Source organism: Hippopotamus amphibius, chromosome 5 (assembly GCF_030028045.1).
Source record: "Hippopotamus amphibius kiboko isolate mHipAmp2 chromosome 5, mHipAmp2.hap2, whole genome shotgun sequence".
NCBI lineage: Eukaryota > Metazoa > Chordata > Mammalia > Artiodactyla > Hippopotamidae > Hippopotamus > Hippopotamus amphibius.
This window is the reverse complement of record NC_080190.1, coordinates 58192269-58210362: the sequence shown is the minus strand read 5'-3', so window position 1 is coordinate 58210362 and position 18094 is coordinate 58192269. Positions and strand designations below refer to the sequence as shown.

General features: G+C 56.5%; 1 protein-coding gene across 1 annotated transcript in view; it reads left to right on the top strand.

Moving 5' to 3' along the window:
* Positions 1-37: 37 nt before the first annotated feature.
* The window catches only part of ZMIZ1 (zinc finger MIZ-type containing 1), a 233198-nt gene continuing 215141 nt past the window's right edge, over positions 38-18094 (top strand). Inside the window, exon 1 of the mRNA XM_057734298.1 lies at positions 38-88. The gene's annotated coding sequence lies outside the window, so the exon portion shown is untranslated. The remainder of the gene's footprint in view (positions 89-18094) is intronic.

Here is an 18094-nt window from a genome sequence, read left to right as displayed (position 1 = left end):
GCAGCGGCGGCAGCGGCGGCGGCGGCGGCGGCGGCGGCGGCGGCAGCGGCGCGTCCTCCAGCGGCGGCAGCGGCGCTCGCAGCGCCGGGTAAGTTTGGGGCCAGACCCGGGCGTCCGCTGGCCCCAGGCCTTCCTCCCGCTCCCCGTGGACTCTTGGGGTGCGATCGTGGGGCGCTGGGTGCTGGGGCTTTTCCCTTTAAGGATCCGCCGGGACCTGGTAAGCCGGACGAGCGGCCGGAGGCCGGGCTCCGCTGCGCTCTTCTTGGCGGCCAGGGGCCGAGGCCCAGGCGACCGGCGAACGCCGGGCTGCGCGGAGCCGGCTTGGTCTGCGCGCGGGGGCCAGGGCTCTTCGGGTGTGCGGGGCATGAGTGCAGTTGTGCGCGCGCGGACCTGGTGCCCGCCTCCTGCCGGCGCGCCTGCAGCCCTGGTTCTGTACACCCAGGGGCCGGGCAGGACCGGGATTCGGGAAGGGAGGGAGAGAAGGACCGGGGTAGGATCACCTCAGTCTCCCTCGTCTCCTTTGGAAAGACGCGAAGTTGTGCGCCTGTGTGTAGGAGAACCGCCAGGGAAGGCGCCGGATTTCGGGGCGGCAAGGGGTGGTGGTGTTAAGTTGTGCATCTGAATTTCCAGGGAAAACACACACTTTTGTAAATGGGAGTGGGGGTGCGGTTAAGTTGTTTGTGTGTGGATCGCCCGGGGAGACGCGGCGCACCGTACTAGCGGGGAAAGCCAAGAGGTGTGTGTAGGGTCTTTCTGTAGATCTTTAGAAGCCCAAGGAGCCTTAAGGCCAAAGCCTGGATGGGGCTGCCCCGGCCAGGAGGGGAGCCCAGGGGAAAGATGTGCGTGTGTGTGCGCGCGCGCGTTGCAAAAGGAAAGTAATTTCCCCGTGTTCTTTCTTCCTCTCCGTCTCCGGCGGCGGCGGCCCCGGGGGAGTGGGAGGCCGGCCGGGGCGGAGGTTGGGGGGCCGGGCCGGGGCTGGAGCTGGGGTGGGGGGCGGGCTCTGGAAGCTTGTTGCACATTCCTGGCGTCTGGGCTGGGGAGAAAACAGTGGGGAGCGCGGCCTCGGCGTCTGGGGCGCGGGCAGCGGGCGCGCGTCGCCCCCTTGCCGGGGACATCTGTCCAGGAAGCCAGCCGGGCGAGGGGAGGGCGCGGTGCGGAGGGCAGGCTCCCCGCCCCGGAGCAGCGGGGGCGCGGGCGAGGGGCGGCCGCCTTCCCGGCCATTGTGCGCCGGCAGATTTTCGCGGGAGACTGCCCCGAGCCGCCGGAGAAGGCCGGGAGCCGGCCTCAGCCCCGGGTTTAAAAGACACTCCAGGAATGTAAACAACCCGAGAGGGAGAGCGGGAGGGCGCACCAGGGCAGGCGTCCCGGGCCCCCCGCCTCCCCGGGGGGCAGCCCGACGGCAGGGCCGTCCAGCCCGACCCCTCTACCTGCCGCAAACTTTTGCCTCCCTCGCCTTCCCTTCCCACCTCGCTCCTCCGGCGGGGCACAGAGCGAGGGCCTCTCTCTAGGCGGGGGCCCAGGGCGCCTGGCACCCGGCGCCTGACCCTGGAGGCCTGGCTGCCCGGCCCCTGCTTGGGTGTCCGGAGTCCCGGCAGCGCCTGCCTGGGAGCCGCAAGCTTCCCGGGCAGGCAGTGTCGGAGTAACTGGGGCTCTGAGAGCCTGCCTGCCTGCCTGCCTGCCTGCCTCCCGCCTCCCTCCCTCCCCGCTGCTCCTTCCCCCGCTCTCCCCCTTCTCCTCCCCCCTGACTGCTTTTCCAATGCCCTGACATGAGGGAGGAAGATTTAACTTGGCAGCCCAAACAAATGTTCTCTCAGAGGTCCTCCAAGAAGCTGGCGGCTGGGCTGGCAGGGTGAGGGCACGGCTCGGCCAGCCTTTTCTTCCTCCCTGCTCTGCCATGGCCATGTGGAGCCCCCTGGGTGGACAGCCCAGAGCACGGGAGAGCAGGGCCCAACCTCACAGATTTAAAAGGGCAGGGGGGAGCTGCCTCTGGAAGCCCCTGGCTTGGCACTGGGCAGGAGCTGCCCAGAGCTGCCTCCTGGTGCCAAGGGTTTTCCGGAGGGTTTTCTTGAGCAACAGTTTGTCTCCTTGCTGCAACCCCGGGAACAGGGCCTGGTAGACCAGAGGGTTAACTGGTGCCCTCTCCTCCTCCCTTGTGGGTGTGAGGACAGGCTGGTTCCACAGGGCAGGGCAGGAGGCCAGAGGCTGTTCCCAGAGGTGCCTGGGTTTGCTTATTATTGTTTCTTGAAGGTAGAGATAAAGAGGCAGGAGCTGTGGCTGGAGAATGGGCCGCTTGGCTGGTGATGAATTCTGACTGGCCTTTGCTGGCATTTGTAGTGTGGTCCTGAGAGTTTAAAAGTTGCTCTCAGGGAAGTTTAGATGAGGGAGCAAGCCTGTAACTTTCTCTGTCCTGGCTGCTTTTTGAGGGGGTTCAGAGTGGAGGGGATTCCTGGCCCCTCCCTTGCCGGCTGCCTGGCCCTCGTGGCGTGGTTCGCGGATGCCCCCAACCTTGTGCTGACTTTTCTCTCTTCAGGTTGAAGATGCTGAAGCACCAGCATCAAACAAAAGACACATTGAAAACCGTAGCTGCCACAGAGCACGTGTGACTTTGGGGCCAAGGGAGTGCATTTGGAGGGCCGATGGTGTTTTCTTCTGAGTTTTATGTTTTCGGTTGGGTTTTATTTTTCCCAAAAGGACAGAAGCATCTCCTTGTCCCAAGTCATGAGGATATGAAATGCTGTTTTCCCATGTAAATCTCAAAACTTTAGACTTCTGAGTTGGTGGCAGTGACTGCAGGCCTCGGGGTAGGGGCTTGAGCAATAGGGAGTTTTCAAGAGTTTTAAATGGTTTTTGGATTGGGGTTTTGAGGCATTGGTGTGGCTCACAGAGAAGAGTTGGGAATACGTAATTGCTGGACTTACGGGAAAGTTTGATAACTAGTCCTGTCTATGCAGAAAAGGATTGATGGCTTCATCATGGGGACAAAAATGTCCCCTTGTCCTCCTAAGGAAAGAGAGAGGAGGAGGAGCTTCATTCCTTTCTTAGCCAGGAGCAAAGAAAGGTCCAGAGACTTGGGGTTCCTTCCCCCTCACACAAACACACACACACACACACACACACACACACACACACATACTCTCTCTCTCCTAGTGACAGTAACAACATTATCTCCATCCCTCGTCCTGAGAGATGTGTCCCAGACTAAGGACAGGTGTCCACTATCAATGGAAAACTGCAGAGGGAAGGACCCAGCTAAGAGCTGCAGACTTCACTTTTTTCCTGATTGACAGAGATGGGGGTGGGGTGGGGGGAGGATAAGGAAGGAAGACACTTGGAGGCCTGCTGTGTCCTGAGAGTTTTGTCGCAAGAGTACCTGTGTGTGAAGCCACAGATACTGAGTTCTTTGCCCTTGGCCAGCATCCAACAGGCAGCTGTGACCCTAATCTCATGGTGAGATGCTGCTGTAAGAAATTTGGGCACCAACAAGTTAATTTCCGGAAGCTTCTCTGGGCACTCTGTCACAGAACCAGGAAGCCAGGCCTGCCAGATCCTCACTGAGTCCCATGCATTTTCATTCATAACTTTGTTCCCCAGGGCCCTTGCCTGGCTCCTATCACCACCTCATCTTTATGAGGTTCCTTAGGTTTTGTGTGGACAACAAAGGCCGGGTGGCTGTAATTACCCTGAACCCTGCTGCAGCCTTGCCTGGTGACTGCTCTGACCTCTCAGCAGGACACAGTGGCCTCTGTCCACACCCTCCGAGGAGGGGGGCTCTTTGTCCCTAGATTTCTACCCTGAGGATGGGAGGAGGCAGAGCCTGCCTAGGCTGGAAGCTCCAGGGGTGATCCTGAGGTTGGACTGTGCCCTCAGGGAAGATGAAGGGAGGCTGAGAAAATCAGTCCCAAACACAGGCTCTGAGGAAAGAGTCCAGAAACTCTTCACAATTATGCGGGCATTTCCTGTTACCTGAGGAGATAGGGGAGAGGTGTCAGGAGGCTGTAGCTGGCTGGCTGCTTTGGACACATAGCTTCGCTCAGCTGGGACTCAGTCTCCACATCTGTAAAATAGGTCCAAGAGCAGACTCCCCCACCCCCACCCCACCCCGACCCCACTTGGTTGCTGTGAGGATGAGGCAGATATGCTGAGAATCCCTGGGTGTGTGTCCCCTGAAGGCCTGGGAGGCTCTGGGTGCAGAATGTATGGAGCACAAAAGGGGTTGGATTGGAGGTGCTAGAAACATTTTCCTGAGGCCGTTCTCCCATCCAGGCCTACCTCCCTGGCAGCTTATCATCCAGCCTTGGCTTGCGTGTTCCCCATGACAGGGTGTTCACTACCTCCAGGCAGTTTCTGCCTTCAATGGAGAGTTCTAACTATTGGCATGCTTGGATGCATGCCTTCTGGAAATCAATCGCTCCTGACCCTCTCTGGGCTTGAGGAACTGGGAGGGCTCTGCAGACCACAGACTCATGCTTTCCTGAGTGATCCTAGGTTCAAGGCCAGTGCCTAGGCAGGCCACACCCCTGTGGGGTGGGAGGACAAGGAGTGACCTGTGAGGAGTAGGGAGGGTCTGCCTGAGGGGCTTACTTTCCTCTGTCTTTGTGTGCCTGCTTTGCCTTCTGGCACTTTCCTTGCATTGGGTAGGAGGAGAAGGAAGGAGATACTGGGGTGGGGGGGGGGGGAGTCGGGTCAGGGGCCCAGCATTGAAGCCACAGATACTTCCTGAGAGTCCACAGTGTGAGGACCGTGGCCTGAGAGAGACCCTGAAATGTGTAAGACAGTTCCTGTTCCTTAGGAGCTTACAGGCCAGCAAGGGCAGGAAGATCAGTCCAAATAAATAATTAACCACCACCAGCTGGCTGCCTGCCACGGGGCGCATGATGACGGTGACAACCGCAGCCCCTTGCCTTTGTAGGGCACTTGGTGGATTTAGAGGCACGCTCCAACGTTGCTTAACTCCAAGAACAGCGGCGGAAACTAGCTGCTATTTGGAATTAGCCCCATTTATCAGAAAAGAAAACCGAGGTTCAGGGAGGTGAAATGACCTGTGCCTAAGCCAGGACTCAACCCCAGGCCTTACAGATGCCAGGTGTGCTGCTGCCTTTCCAGTCCACCCCCCAGGCAGGAACAAGGATGCAGAAATCCATGTGGACCCTGAGAATGGGGAATGGGGGGCTGAGGTTAAAGAGGAGGAACTATGCCCAGGAAGGGTCTTGGGGGGGCTCACTTGCCCCCCATTTGGCAGCACACGGCCCATACCCCAAGCAACTGCACTGTTTCTTATGGCACAGTGTCTTACAGCCAGAGCTTGCTCTGAGCCCCAGATTTTGCCATGACTGCCCAGGGCACACGTGTCTGTGCACGGGGCTTCACCCGCACCCCTGGCCCTGGAGCAGGAAGCAGAGATGTGTCCAGGCCCCACATCCCCATGCAGACCAAGGCTCTTCCCTGGGCTGCGATGGTTTCTGTAGATACAGACGTTGACTCAGCCTGCCCCTCCTCTGGCTGAGTCAGTCCCAGGCCGTGTGGGGTAGCCGCCCTTCGGGGGCCCTTACGTTCCTTCTGCCCCTTCACACTGCCTGCCTGCTGACCAGGCCCCCGCGCCGGGTTTTCTGGAGCTCAGTCTGAGTGGCACCCCGGGACAAGGCTGCAGGTGGTGGGGTCCAGAGCGGGGAGCAGCCGGGCAGGCTGAGCTGGCAGCTCCCCAGGAAGCCTGGCCCAGCGTGGCACACCTGCACAGGTAATGACTGTGGCCCAGCAGGGCCCCAGGACCCGCCTGTCAGGCCCAGCTGCTGGGGTTACTGCAGGATCGTGCTGGGGGAGGCCGGGGTGTCTGAGCTAATTAGATTTCTTAGATTTCAATGCTCCCCTAATCCTGTTAGCCTGCTGTAATTGTAACCACTCGAAGGTTTCGGCCGTGGCAGGCTGTTGAGGACAGACGGTGTGGGGATTCCACTCGGCCCCAGTGCCCAGCCTTAGCCAGCCGGCCGGGGACGGGGGACTCCCTTCCTGGGTGTCCGGGGTGGGGGCGTGAGTGATGTAGGTGTTGTGCTTTTCCGTAGAATCTTAGCATTGTGGACTATCAGAGCAGGCAGGACCCTTCGAGATCATCCAGCTGAAACCCTTCACTGTGCCAGTGGGGAAACTGAGGCCTGTAGAGGGATAGGAACTGGCCGAGCGAGCGCCTGGATGGCTGGCAGTGGCAGAGTGGCAGGGACTTCTGCTCTGGCTTTGTAATCTTCGTGCCTGGAGACTTCCAGGTCTGGAATTGCCCAGGGGCTAGTAAACCCTCCAGAGACGTCTACGTCCAGAGATAGGGGCTGGAGGGATTCATTTGTCTCAAAGCCTGCTCCCCCGTTGGCATTACCTATACACAGATACAGTGCCGTTGCCCTGCTGGCCAGGGTCTCTGCTGAGGATTCAGGCCTGCCTCTCCCAGGGCTCCCAGACATGGGGGCTTTCTCTCTCCTCTCCCACCAGTCTGTCCCAGAGTTTTGATCTCTTAGAGGGTCCACCTCAATGCAGATTATAGATTTGCCAGGAAATGACAGAGCTGATCTGAATGTTGGGGTGTGGGGGTCATTTAAAATATAGTCTCTGTGCTTTCAATGGCTCTCCTAAAATTTTGAAATTGGTTTGGTGTCTGGCTTAAATGGACGCTGCACCCACTTTCTATCTTTTCTCCTGCCCTGCTCCCATTGTCACTCACCCACAGAGGTTGGCGATTGCAGGGGAGCGGGGAGGATGGCTGTGATGCCTTCAGAACCCCCGCCTGGGAGCTTCCCGCCCAGCAGTCACATCCTGTCCTCCTCTTCCCTCTGGAACAGTGGGGAGAGATGTTTGAAACCTCCTTCTGCTCTGGAAGCTCCCTGCCTGTGTGTTGCACCCCTAAGCTTGTGGTGTAGAATTCAGGGGCCGTAAGGGTTACCTGGTGTGACTGTTGGTTTTGTGTGTGTGTGTGTGTGGCCCAGGAAACCCAACTCTGGAAAGAAACAATTGGCCGTATCCAAAGGCAACAGCGAACTAATGGTAGAGCCAGGCCTGGAACCTGTCTCTCCAGCCCATTAGTTCATCAAACATTTATTGAGCACCTATTGTTGGCCTGGTGCAGCCCCGTTAGCCGCCCTTTGGAGCTCAGAAATGAATGCTGTTCCATCTTTGACTTGGGAAGGGCCAGATGAACCTGGGGAGGACATTTTCCCTCACATCTCCAGATCCTATGCAGCTGGGTGAGGATGGGCAAAGGAGCCCCAACCCAGCAGCATATTTCTTGAAAGGTAATAATAGGTTGGTTGCATTGGAGATTTGAGGGAAGTAAAACAGAAACCCTTTAGGGAGGGTACAAGATTTCTCATTTGTCCAGGCCTGTTTAGTCCAAGGAGTTGGGTGGCTTCCTCTGCCTGTCCCCCGGCCCCACCCGGCCCTCTGAGGACTGACTTTTGTCCTTCACAGGACTAATGGCCTGCTGCCCTGTTCCTGCCGACACTTCCTCTGCGGATGGAGAAGCAGGGAGGGAGCCCGCTTGCTCCACCCTGGGAGTCACCTGTGTCACCTCAGGACGAGGGAGGAGAGCCAGGTGCCTGGACCTCACCCTGTGCACAGGCTCTTGTCCAAACTCCCATCCTGCTCCTTGGTAGACCTTGGCCAAAGCTAGGAAACCTGGCACCCAGCTTAGCCCAGATAGCACTCTGGCTGAGGGACAAAGAGGGCGCAGAGACCTCTGGGGAAGGGTCCTGAAACCCTTTGGCATTTGCAAGTGGGGAGGGCCCTTCTAGGGTCTCTGTCCCACCTTAATTTTTTTTGCAGTGGGGAAACCCAAAGCCCAGAGAGGTAAAGGGACTGGCCACACGTCACACAAGGTGGGGCCCCTGCACCAGGGTGTCTCCCTGAGGGGGGGCTGTGTTCTGGGTGGGGATGGGGTGGAATTTCTTAGTGATGTCATTGTTTTGGTGCTTCTGCTGTTTACATCTTTGAAACAGCTAACCGAAGTCCTCCATAAATATCCTAATAGCCAGCACTTCTTGGGCAACTCGTTTGTTTCAGTCTCTTAGACCTCCTGGGATCAACTCTGGGCTCCACCCTCTGTGACATCTGCGAATTTAGGCAGCAGCACATCTGCAGACCATGCCACTAGTCATGTAAGAAGAACATACTGCCTTGCCCTTAGGTTGAGAAGATGCAGCATCTGCAGGACCTGGCACATAGTAAGTGCCCAAGACACAGTAGCCTCCGTCATTGTCCCCTCGCCAGCTGTTAGCACTCCAGCTGAACGACGAGAAGACTCAGGTCGGGGGATTGCCAAGGTCACCTGGTACCTCAGGACCAGCAGAGGCAGGCTTGGGATCCAGGCTCCCTGACACCAGCCTCCTGCCCTTTTCCCCTCTTTATCAGGAAGAGCTGCTGGGGCATCTCGGAGAGGCCCCCTGTGACAAGCCAAGTAGGTTTTCACTCCCCCTATCAGGGCAACCCCCGGGAGAGCTGTCCTGAAGGTGGAGATTTGTATCTGGTTCCAGCCTCCCAATCTCATCTTCCTCACCTGTAAGTTGAGGTGAGTGACGATCGTCCGTCCCCCGCAGCCTCTTCCTGGGTGGAGAAAAGGAGAGGATGGAGGGGCTGAGCCTCATCCGCCGTCAGCTACTGGGCAGAATCGTGATGACTGGTAACTGACTGCGGGACCTTAGGCCAGTCACGGATGCCCTGAGCCTCCATTTCCTCACCCTAAAATCATGAGCTGAGACCACATCCAGGTTTCCTAAAGTGGGTTCTTGGGAGCAGCAGTCCACAAGAGGAGGGGAAGATGGTATAGCACACCCCCTCCTGGGAAATCACCAGCCCCTGTGCCACCCCCAGGGTTTCCCAAGCTATAGGACACTCCGCTCACCCTTTTTCAATGCAAAATAACTGTTGAAGACACCGGGGGACCATCATGGGAAACTCGGGACCAGGTGATCCCTTCCAGCTCTGGCGTCTGTGGCTTGGCTAGCCCAGTGGATGGTTTCCCTGCTGAAGAACCACCTTCCTCAAGGAATGCTTACTGTGGGGGGGACGAGGACAGCTTCCTCACGGACAGAACTCCCGCCAGCCTGCCTTCTCGGCAGTTCTACCTGACTTCTACTCCTCTCAAGCCTGCAGGTCTCTGTCACTTTTGCTGGCCTCCTTTTCTTTTATTGTTACCAGACCACAAATCCGTTTGTGGTTGGGCAGACCCCAAAGCAAGGCCAGCTTGGCAGAGGGGTGGGACCCCTGCCATGTCCCTAGAGATAGGCCTCAAAGACCTGCCAGCTGTGCGGGAGGAGGGGCCTTGTACCCAACCTGCAGGGGCTGTGAGCCTGCGTGCACACCTTGGCAATTGTGTGTTTTTCCGGAGAGATGGTCCCCAGCTTTGTTCAGATCCTTGAATGAGTTTGGACACCTGAAAGCAATGTAAGAACCACAGCCTTCATCCACGGCCCTGGAGTGGGCATGACTGTTGGGTTGTCTTTCCTTCCCTCCTTCCCACAAACCCTCTGATTTCCACTCGTCTGTGTGTGTCACCTCCGTAGTCATGGAGGCATTTGTGTTTAAACCCCCGCTCCTAATCCAGCTTGACGTTGGGCTGGTGAGGAAACCAAGGTCCAGGGAGGGGAAGGGACCTCACCAAGGTCACCAACAGTGGTAGGGCCCCTGGTATGCAAAGCCACAGGCACTGGGGTGGCTCCAGGGGGTGGCCTCTTGTGCCACCCTGACCTCAGTGCAGAAAGCAATCTGTCTCATCCTCCGTGAGCGCCGGGATTCAATGTCCCCAGAAAGAGCTGGGGATTAGGGTGAAGGGAGGAAGTTCCCGCCCACTACCTCTTCTAGGAGGGCTGGGCAGGACTGGTTTAGGGCTTACCTCCTCTGGGTCAGGAGGCCAGTTTCAACTCTGCTGGCGGCACTGCCTGTTTATCCCACCCTGGTTAATGTTTCCTGAGCCGAGGGGCCCAACTGCATTTACCTGTAGAGGAGTGCTCTGTGTCTTCAGGATGCCTTGCTGGTATGAATCAACCGTAAGCTGTTAGCTGGAGGTGTCGTGCTGCTGTGGGAGAGGGGGAGGCAGCCTGGGGCCCTGCGGAGAGCCCTGGGCCAGAGCTGGGTTCCCACGCTGGCAGGCCCGCTCTGGGACTGCGGATGTGTGTCACTTTCCCTCCCTGGCTCACACTCCTCCTGTCCCTGACTTTGTGTGGCTGGCAGGGGGGCGAGTCAGGGGGCTCCTTGGCTCTCAGCCTCCCTGCCCGGTTTGCTCACCGCCACCCCACCCCCCGCCCCGAGCCCCAGGACCCCCTGTGCTTCCCATCCTGGAAAAAGAGGGGAAGCCTCAGGTGTGATTTCTTGCCTGGTGTTTGGTGATGGGGCCTGGCTGTGAAAGGAGCTTCCTTGAAGCTGTGAGTTCAGCGTTGATGTATTTCCTGCAAAAGGACGGCTTTGTGATTCCTACCCACCCAGCCTGGGTTGACACCTTCATTTTTGCGTGTGCTTTGTCTGCGGGGCGGATTTCTGTAGGCAGAAGGAGTGGAGCTGCTTTGGGGATTGGAATCCTTGTGGGCCCCAGAATTCTCAGAGTTTTCTGCCTTGTGGATGGCTGCCCTCCTAGCCAGCTCCCTAGAGGCGTGGTTGTCCCGCCAGTGTGATGGTCCCCCAGACCTCCCCCTCCAGGGGCTCTGGGCACTACTGTTCTGGGTATTCATGGGACCTTTGATTCTTTAGACCACGAGGGAGTTTGGCAGCCACCTCATCTGGTGCCTTGTTACACAGATGACTTCTGGCCCTTCTGTAGCATCCCCACGGAGGACCATCTGTTATGGGCTTGCATGCCTCCAGGGACAGGCCGCTCCCTGCCTCCCATCAGCTCCCTCCACCTAGGAAGTTCCACCTTGTGTAGAGCCTGGAAGGATGCCTGCTGCCAGTTCTCATCTCAGGACTGTGCAGATATGGTGACGTCAGTTCTTGGGAAGTCCCTTCCACATTCCACGTCACGGGTGTATCCCCAGAGACTTCTCGCTAGGCTGAGTCCAAGGCTGGAGTGGGCAGAATGGGCTTCGTGGAAGAGGTGGCCTTCTTCCATTCCCTGGGACTCCTCATTATCTGTGCCTCTGGTAAGAGCCTGGGCAGCTTGGAGACCTCAGGCCTGACCTGAAAACAGTCTAACCCAGGTTGTAAGATATGGAATAGGCTGGAGAGGTCCCAATTGTGGCTCATTAGGGTATGAGAGAAAGAAAGTGGCCTGGCATCTGCTCTTCCAGGGTCAGACATGCCTGAAGGTTTGAGAAGGCTGTCTGTCTTCCTAGCCTCTCCCAGCATGCTCACGTGGCACTGGGATCCCTTCCTAGGAGGACAGCCGGGGGGCTGTGAGTAATGCTCCCTCCCTGTCTGCCTCCATCTGCCTCCTTACCGAGCCCCTCTCTGCCCCGCTCTGTTCTCTGCCACCCTGCAAGGGAACATCCTGCCAAAGTGTCCTGAGGCCCCAGAGACCTGGGGCCTCTAGAGAGAGCACTGGATTTAGAGTCAGAACTTCTGGCACTGCCTCCCACTGACGGGATCCCCCCGGGCTGTCGCAAGAGTCAGAGGAGAGGGCCAGCACTTTGCATGCTGTACAGTGTCACGGCGTCAGGGAGTGTAATGTTTTATTACCATGTGCCGTGATGACAGTGTTAGCACAGAAAGGCCTTGGAGATTATCCAGGCCAACCTTCTCATTTAGCTGCTGAGTCTGACCCCAGAGGGGACAGAGGCCTCCCCAAGGTCACAGGGCAAGTCCGTGGCAGAGCTGGAGCTAAAACCCAGGCGTCCCGACCATCAGCCAGTGCCCATCCTCCACCTTGTCACTGAACAGAAACCCTTTGCTTGAGTGAAACCCAGGGAGAGGTCCCCCTATGGCTGTGGTGCTGGCGCCTGGCTTGCCTGGAACTTACCACCCTGACCTCACAAAGCTCCTGGGCCTCCTGCCTCTGGCTGTGTTCACCAGAACCTCTGGGCCTGGGGGCAGGCGGGTGTCCCCTGGGGTCTCCAGGAGACAGCTGGCTCCCGCAGCCTGGAGCTCCCGCCTGGAGCTGCTACCCGATAACAGGGCTTTCCCCTTCACTTCCTGGCTCAGCCAGGACTGCCCTGCACTCTGCCAGCTGTCACCTTGGGTGGAAACAGGGTCTCCAGGAGCCTACCTGAGACCCCTTGCCCAGGTGTCTGGCCTAACTGGCTGCAGGATGTTACCGTGTCCTGGTACCATGGTTTGAATTTGTGGCCCTAGTTTCAACCTGGTGTGACCCCTCCCCAGGCTCTGCACACCCAAAGATGCCCAGACTGTTGGAGCAGGAGGGACCTGGGCAACCAGCTTATCTGATCCTTGTCTCACCCCCATTTCCCAGATTAGGGGACTGAGGCCCAGAGAGGGAAGAAGCTGGCTGCAAAGCCAGCAAGATGCTACCTCCTCCCGCCCTAGCCAGCCTGGCCTCCTTCCATCCCCTGCTCCCTGAGGCTGATTCCTTGGGCTACCTAGGCCTGGTATGTATGGAACAGGGACACTGGTAATGACTAGCAGCTGCTGCTTTTCCTACAGGGCTCGTCCAGACCCTTAGGCCAGTCCCTGCTTCCCTTCCAGGCCTGGGAGCCCATGCACTGGGAGGGCAGCACATGTTTCCTGCTGGTGGGTCCTCATGCCAGGAAACAAGGTTTCCTGGCTGGTCTGGAAGCCACCAGTGTTCTGCACCTGAGGGAGCAGGGCCTGGGATCTTTCTGTGCCCCCCCTTGAAGAAAGATGGATTACTTACTCACTCTTCAAGTTTGTTGAGCACCTACTATGTGCCAGGAACTATTCCAGGCCCTGGGGATATAATGGTGACCTTGACAGAGACCCTGCTACATTTTCCTAGGTGAGGCAGGCAACAAGTCTACAACTTAATGTATCATGTCATGCTGAGTTATGCTAAGTATTTTGAAGAAAAATAAGTCAGGATAAGGTGATATAAGGAGATGGGAGAATCAGCCTTCTTTAGATGGAGGGATCAGGGAAGGCTTCTCTGAAGAGGCTACATTTGAGCAGATATCTCAGGGAGGTAAGGGAGTGAACCCCATGAACATTTGGGAGAAAAGCACTCCAGGCAGAGGGAACAGCATGTGCAGAGGCCCTGTGGCATGCTCTAAAAAAGGCAGGGAAGCCAGTGTAGCTGAATGGAGTGGGAGGGGGAGGAAGATAGGAGAGGAAATTAGCAAGGTAGTCAGGGGCCAGGTCACGGAGAGCCTTATGGAGCATAGGAAGGGCTTCTGACATTATGCTCAGTATTTTGGAAGCCACTGGAGGATTTTAATTAAAGGACTGAGACTATCTGGTATAACTTCTAAGAAGATCCCTCTGCCTAGTGAGCTGAGAATAGACTCTGGGGGACAAGTGTGGAAACAAGGAGACCAGCTGGGCAGCTTTTACAGTAACCCACATGAGGATGTTGGTGACTTTGACCAGAGTGGTCAAAGTTAGATCCTGGATGTATTTGAAAGTTGACGGAGGTTATGCTCAGAAGCCCTTTGGGTATGCTTTCCTGCCTCTGCAAAGCAGGCTGAGGGGTTGGGACTGGAGAGCTGGCCCAGATCTCCAGGTCCCATGGGTCTGGATCTGAGCACTTTTTCTTTTGTGCTTGTCACCTCCCATATAGCTATAAGCTAGTCTGTCATAAGGTACCCATTTAACAGTTGGAAAAATAAAGGCATGGGGAGATGTTTCTCATAGCCTAGTCTACACTTGTAATTTTGCCATTCTGCATTTGGTTTCCATCGTGATTTTCTTCCATTCATCTCCTCCACTTTCATGCCCTCTACTCTGTGCACTGTCACTTTCTAACATGCCTCGCCCTCAAGCCCTGGGACCTTTGCCTGTGTCAGTTTTTTCCCCTCTTCTATCTGGTGAACTCCTCTGCATCCCTAAGAACCCGGCTCAAGAGCTGCCACCTCTGATCTCCCTCCCCTGATGTGCTCAGACACTAGGGATTCCTTCCTTCACTGGAAATCCTCCTGTTCCTCTCCCTCCTGCCCTCCATTGCCTGGGATCAACCGGAATAGGGCCTGAGTCTGTGCCTGCCTTCACACCCCCTCTTTCCGCTCTGTGTCCTTGCAGCCTGGCCCAGGGCTGGCACAGAGGAGGGAACACAAACATTTCAGTGTATTCTTGGAGCAGTAGCGAGTCACTATGGAAACAAGGAAGTGTTGCAACTTCCCTAACTTTTGAGGTTGGGGTCACGGAGTGCAGCTCTGTCTTGGCCCCAGGGGATCAATCCAGGATGATCATCCTGGGATTCTTATTGATTCAAAGTCACCTTCGGCAGGTCTCTTCCCATACCCGGGTCTTCGTTTACCCATCGGTGACATGGGGCACTGGGACTGCTTGGCTCGCTAGGGTCATTTCCGCCCTAAGAGTCCTTATCCCTCTGCCTCCAATCCTGCCTCGTAACTTCAGGCAGGCCCTTCGCCCTCTTCGGGGCTCTATTTTTCCATTCTGTTCACCTCTCTCCTCTAAGAGGATAACCTGCCTGAGTCAGGCCACTCCAGAGCCCCAGCGTTTCTGCAGCTGGGAGGCCCTTGATAACTAAACTGGGATTTGTATGACTTGCAGAGGCACCAGGAGGGAAGTCCTGCTTCCAGGTGGCCGCAGGGGCAGCAGGAGGGTGGGTTGAGGGGGAGAAGCCAGGCCAGCTCACTCTGGTCTGAACCTGTGCAGGCCCCTGGGTCTCCTTGCCTCACCTTGAGGGTGGCCAGAGCCAGTATTTGTCAGGTGGGCCTGCTGCCGCTGGCCACTGCCGCTCAGCATTCTGGTGCTGAGCAGGGGCCCCAGAGGCTGCCCGCAGCAGCAGGGTGAGTGGGCGGACAGTGCCTTCCCGCCAGGACTCTCCTCTCTCCACTTCATTGCTTAGAAGCCAAGAGTTAGCCGAGTACAAAACCGCAGCCTGGCTGCCGGCACCCTGCACGGCCCTGATGGTCCTGCAGTGCCTGGGCAGGATGGTTCCGGGGCTGTGCTCCAGCCATGCAGGACTCAGACAGGGGAGACCAAGGGCCCAGGGTTTCCCACAGGGGCTGACCCTGGGTCAAGTCCCCACCTGTCATGGGGTTCAGTGGGCAGAGGACTCAGCCTGTACCAGCCCACCCCAGCTCCTGCCTGGCACTTAGCAGTGGGTTAGTCTTCCCACCGGGCCCAGAAAGAGAGGGACCTGGGATGAAAGGGCCTCTGGGGCTCTCTAGGTCTGCTTGCTTATCTGTAAAATGGGTGGAGAGTGACCACCTCCCAGGGCTGCCAGGGCAGGGGTAGGGGGTGCGGGTGGGGCTGAAGAAGGCCGTTTGTACCTAATAAAAACACTTGTTAGGATTGCCAGCTGGAGGCAAGACCAGGCCTCAGCCAAAGGGATGCCCTTGTGAGCATCTTTTTTGGGAAATGAAAGCCCCAAAATTTTAAGAATGAGAATCCAGTGCTGTGTGGAAGTACCTCCTGCTTGGATGTCTGAGTGGTTCCCGGTGGCCAGGAACTCATGTGGCCATCCAGATGTGCATTCCCTGCCCATCAGCACTCCACGTGTGTCTGTTGGGCTGAGTGACTACCCTCAGGGCAGCCCTGGGCCCTGAAAGGGGCCCTGGCCAGAGCAGGGGACCCATTTCCCGTTTCGACCAGAGAGTAGCTTCCTGACCTAGTCAGGGCCCTGGCTCTCTCTGCCCTCGGTCTCCCCATGTGTGCACTGAGGCTTCTTCTCTCTGGGACTCTTCTGGAAGCCTGTTTGAGCATTTTTACCTCCAGCATAGGCAAGGCTTTCTCTACCAGCAACCCGCCCCCCCCAAGATTGAACGTGATCTATCTCACCTCTACTCACAAAGTTCTCATGTTTGTGAAATAGGGCTCTGTCCACGGGACTTTGGACATCATGATGTGGACGGTGGCATAAGGTCTCCCAGCCCCTCCTTACCAGCAAGCCTCAGTTTTGTCGTTGCCTCTTCCCGGGGGGGGGGGGGGGTCTCTCAGGTGCTCCCCCAGCCCTTTGCACTCTCCCTTACTAGACTGCCCCCTCTGTGAGGGTACCAGCTGTCTCCTTCCTGTATCCCCAGACGGCCTGGAGCAGCGAAGGTGTTTGTAAAGCTCAGATAGGTGGATAATGAAATAGAAACTCTCAGCTATCCAGATAGTTCCAATTTTTTCAGCATATGGGTTTCACTCAGCTATGTTCACTTGCTGAGGTTTTGCGCAGTATATAGAATCCTAAAAAAAAAAAAAAAAAATCAAATTTTTAGTAAGCTCCAAGGCCAGAATTGGGTTTCTATAGTTTTGGCCAATCCCTATCTTTTAAAACTGGTGCTTTTGCATGTCATTTATTTACCTTGTTTGAGCAGCTACTTTTTCTTTTTGGATTCTGTATAGTAAATAATCCCACCGCTCATTTCATTTAGACTTCCCATGCCAAAAAGGCAGGGGGAGTTAGTAAACACTCTGCTTTGCTGGTTCTTTGTTATGTTTTTACCTTTATGGACTGGGTTTTATCTGTCTGTTCTTCCTGCCTGAACCCCAGGTCTCTGACAATCCATTCCCCAGTGCTTGCTCAATGCGTTTTGTCTGTTGGGACCATTGTGTGTGATCATGCGTGTTGCACACTGCACAGCTTGGGGGCACTCTCTGTGTAGTCCCCATAGATTACACATTTATTAAATAGGTTCTGGTGGATGGTGGTAAAGTATTTGAGGAAGGGGAACCTTGTTCTCATTCTGGTAAAGCCACTGTAAGGACTAGGAGCAGGACTGCTACTGGCCCTCTGCCCCACTGAAATTTGGGAGTCACCCTTGACTCCTCCCCAGGACTGCCACCTATGACATTGGGTTTCCATGTCCCCACTGCCCTGCCTGGAGCCTGGCCTGTGGGAGTATCTAGTCGGAATTGACACCTCAGACTCCACCTTCCAAATGTTTCCGAAGCCACCCCTCCTTTCCTCTCCCATGAAGCAGCCTTTCCCTCCTGTATCTACCTCCAGCTTCCTCTCTCCTATCCTCCCTCTGCTTAGACAGCAGCATGACCTTAATATTTTATAAAAGAGACCTCTGATGCTGTTACCTCCTCTGCTCTACTTAAAACTCCTTCTTGGATCTCTACCACCTACAGCCTGGCACTCAGGGCCCTTCATTCTCCGGCCCCAACTAAACTTTTACTAGAGTATGCTTTGCATATTCTGTTCTCTGCTTTTTCCGCTTGGTGAACTCCTAGGCATCCTGCAAAGCCCTGCTGAAGGCTGGGCTTGACTTCATGCACCAGCTAGATCAGGGGGGTCGATCCCCTGCCTTTGCCCCCATTTCCCAGCACTATTGCAGCCCTCAACTGGCAGAATCTCAGCTATCTTCAAGGTGCCCTATCCACAGGCAGACTCTGACTCCCGGACACCCAGCACCATGCTTGGCATCTAGCAAACATTCCAAAATGCTTGCTGAAGAGGTGAATGAATAAATGATGGCTATGCTTTACACAAGCTGGTAGGTTTTATGGTTTGAAGATATATATATAAATACTTAAATATACAAAAATATATATATATTTGCACTCTAGTTGGGCGCCTTGGAAGTGATTTGCATGCTTTGCTTGAGAAGGAATTGAGTAACTTTAGTCCCAGAGTCCCAGCTGCCCTGTGTACAGTCTGACCCCTTGGCCGACTTCTTTTGTGCCCCCACCCCCAACTCCAGTGAGAGCCAGAGGGGTAGCTACACCCAGCCGCGCTCCTAGGAGCGCCTCCTGGCCCGGGTGGTTTTGTCCAGGGTTGCCGCCCTCCTCAGCTGGCTTCCTGGGAGAATTGGCTCAGCAGCAGCCTGGCCAGGCCTCAGGCCTTCTTGGGCAAGACTCCCTGGGCAGGGCCAGGGGCTGGAGCCTTGTACGCACAGCCTACGCACCAGGCCAGTCTGCGGGCAAATGGGCTCCAGCTTGCCATGGAGCTGGGGGCGGGCCGGAGGGAGAGACACCCTCTGTCGGGTAAACACCGTGTTCGGGCCTGCCGAGGCACATCCCTGTGCTATATTGGTTAGAGGCTCTGAGCTGGGAGTTGCCAGATGTCAGCCAGAGGGTGACAGGGAGGGAGACATGCCTGGGA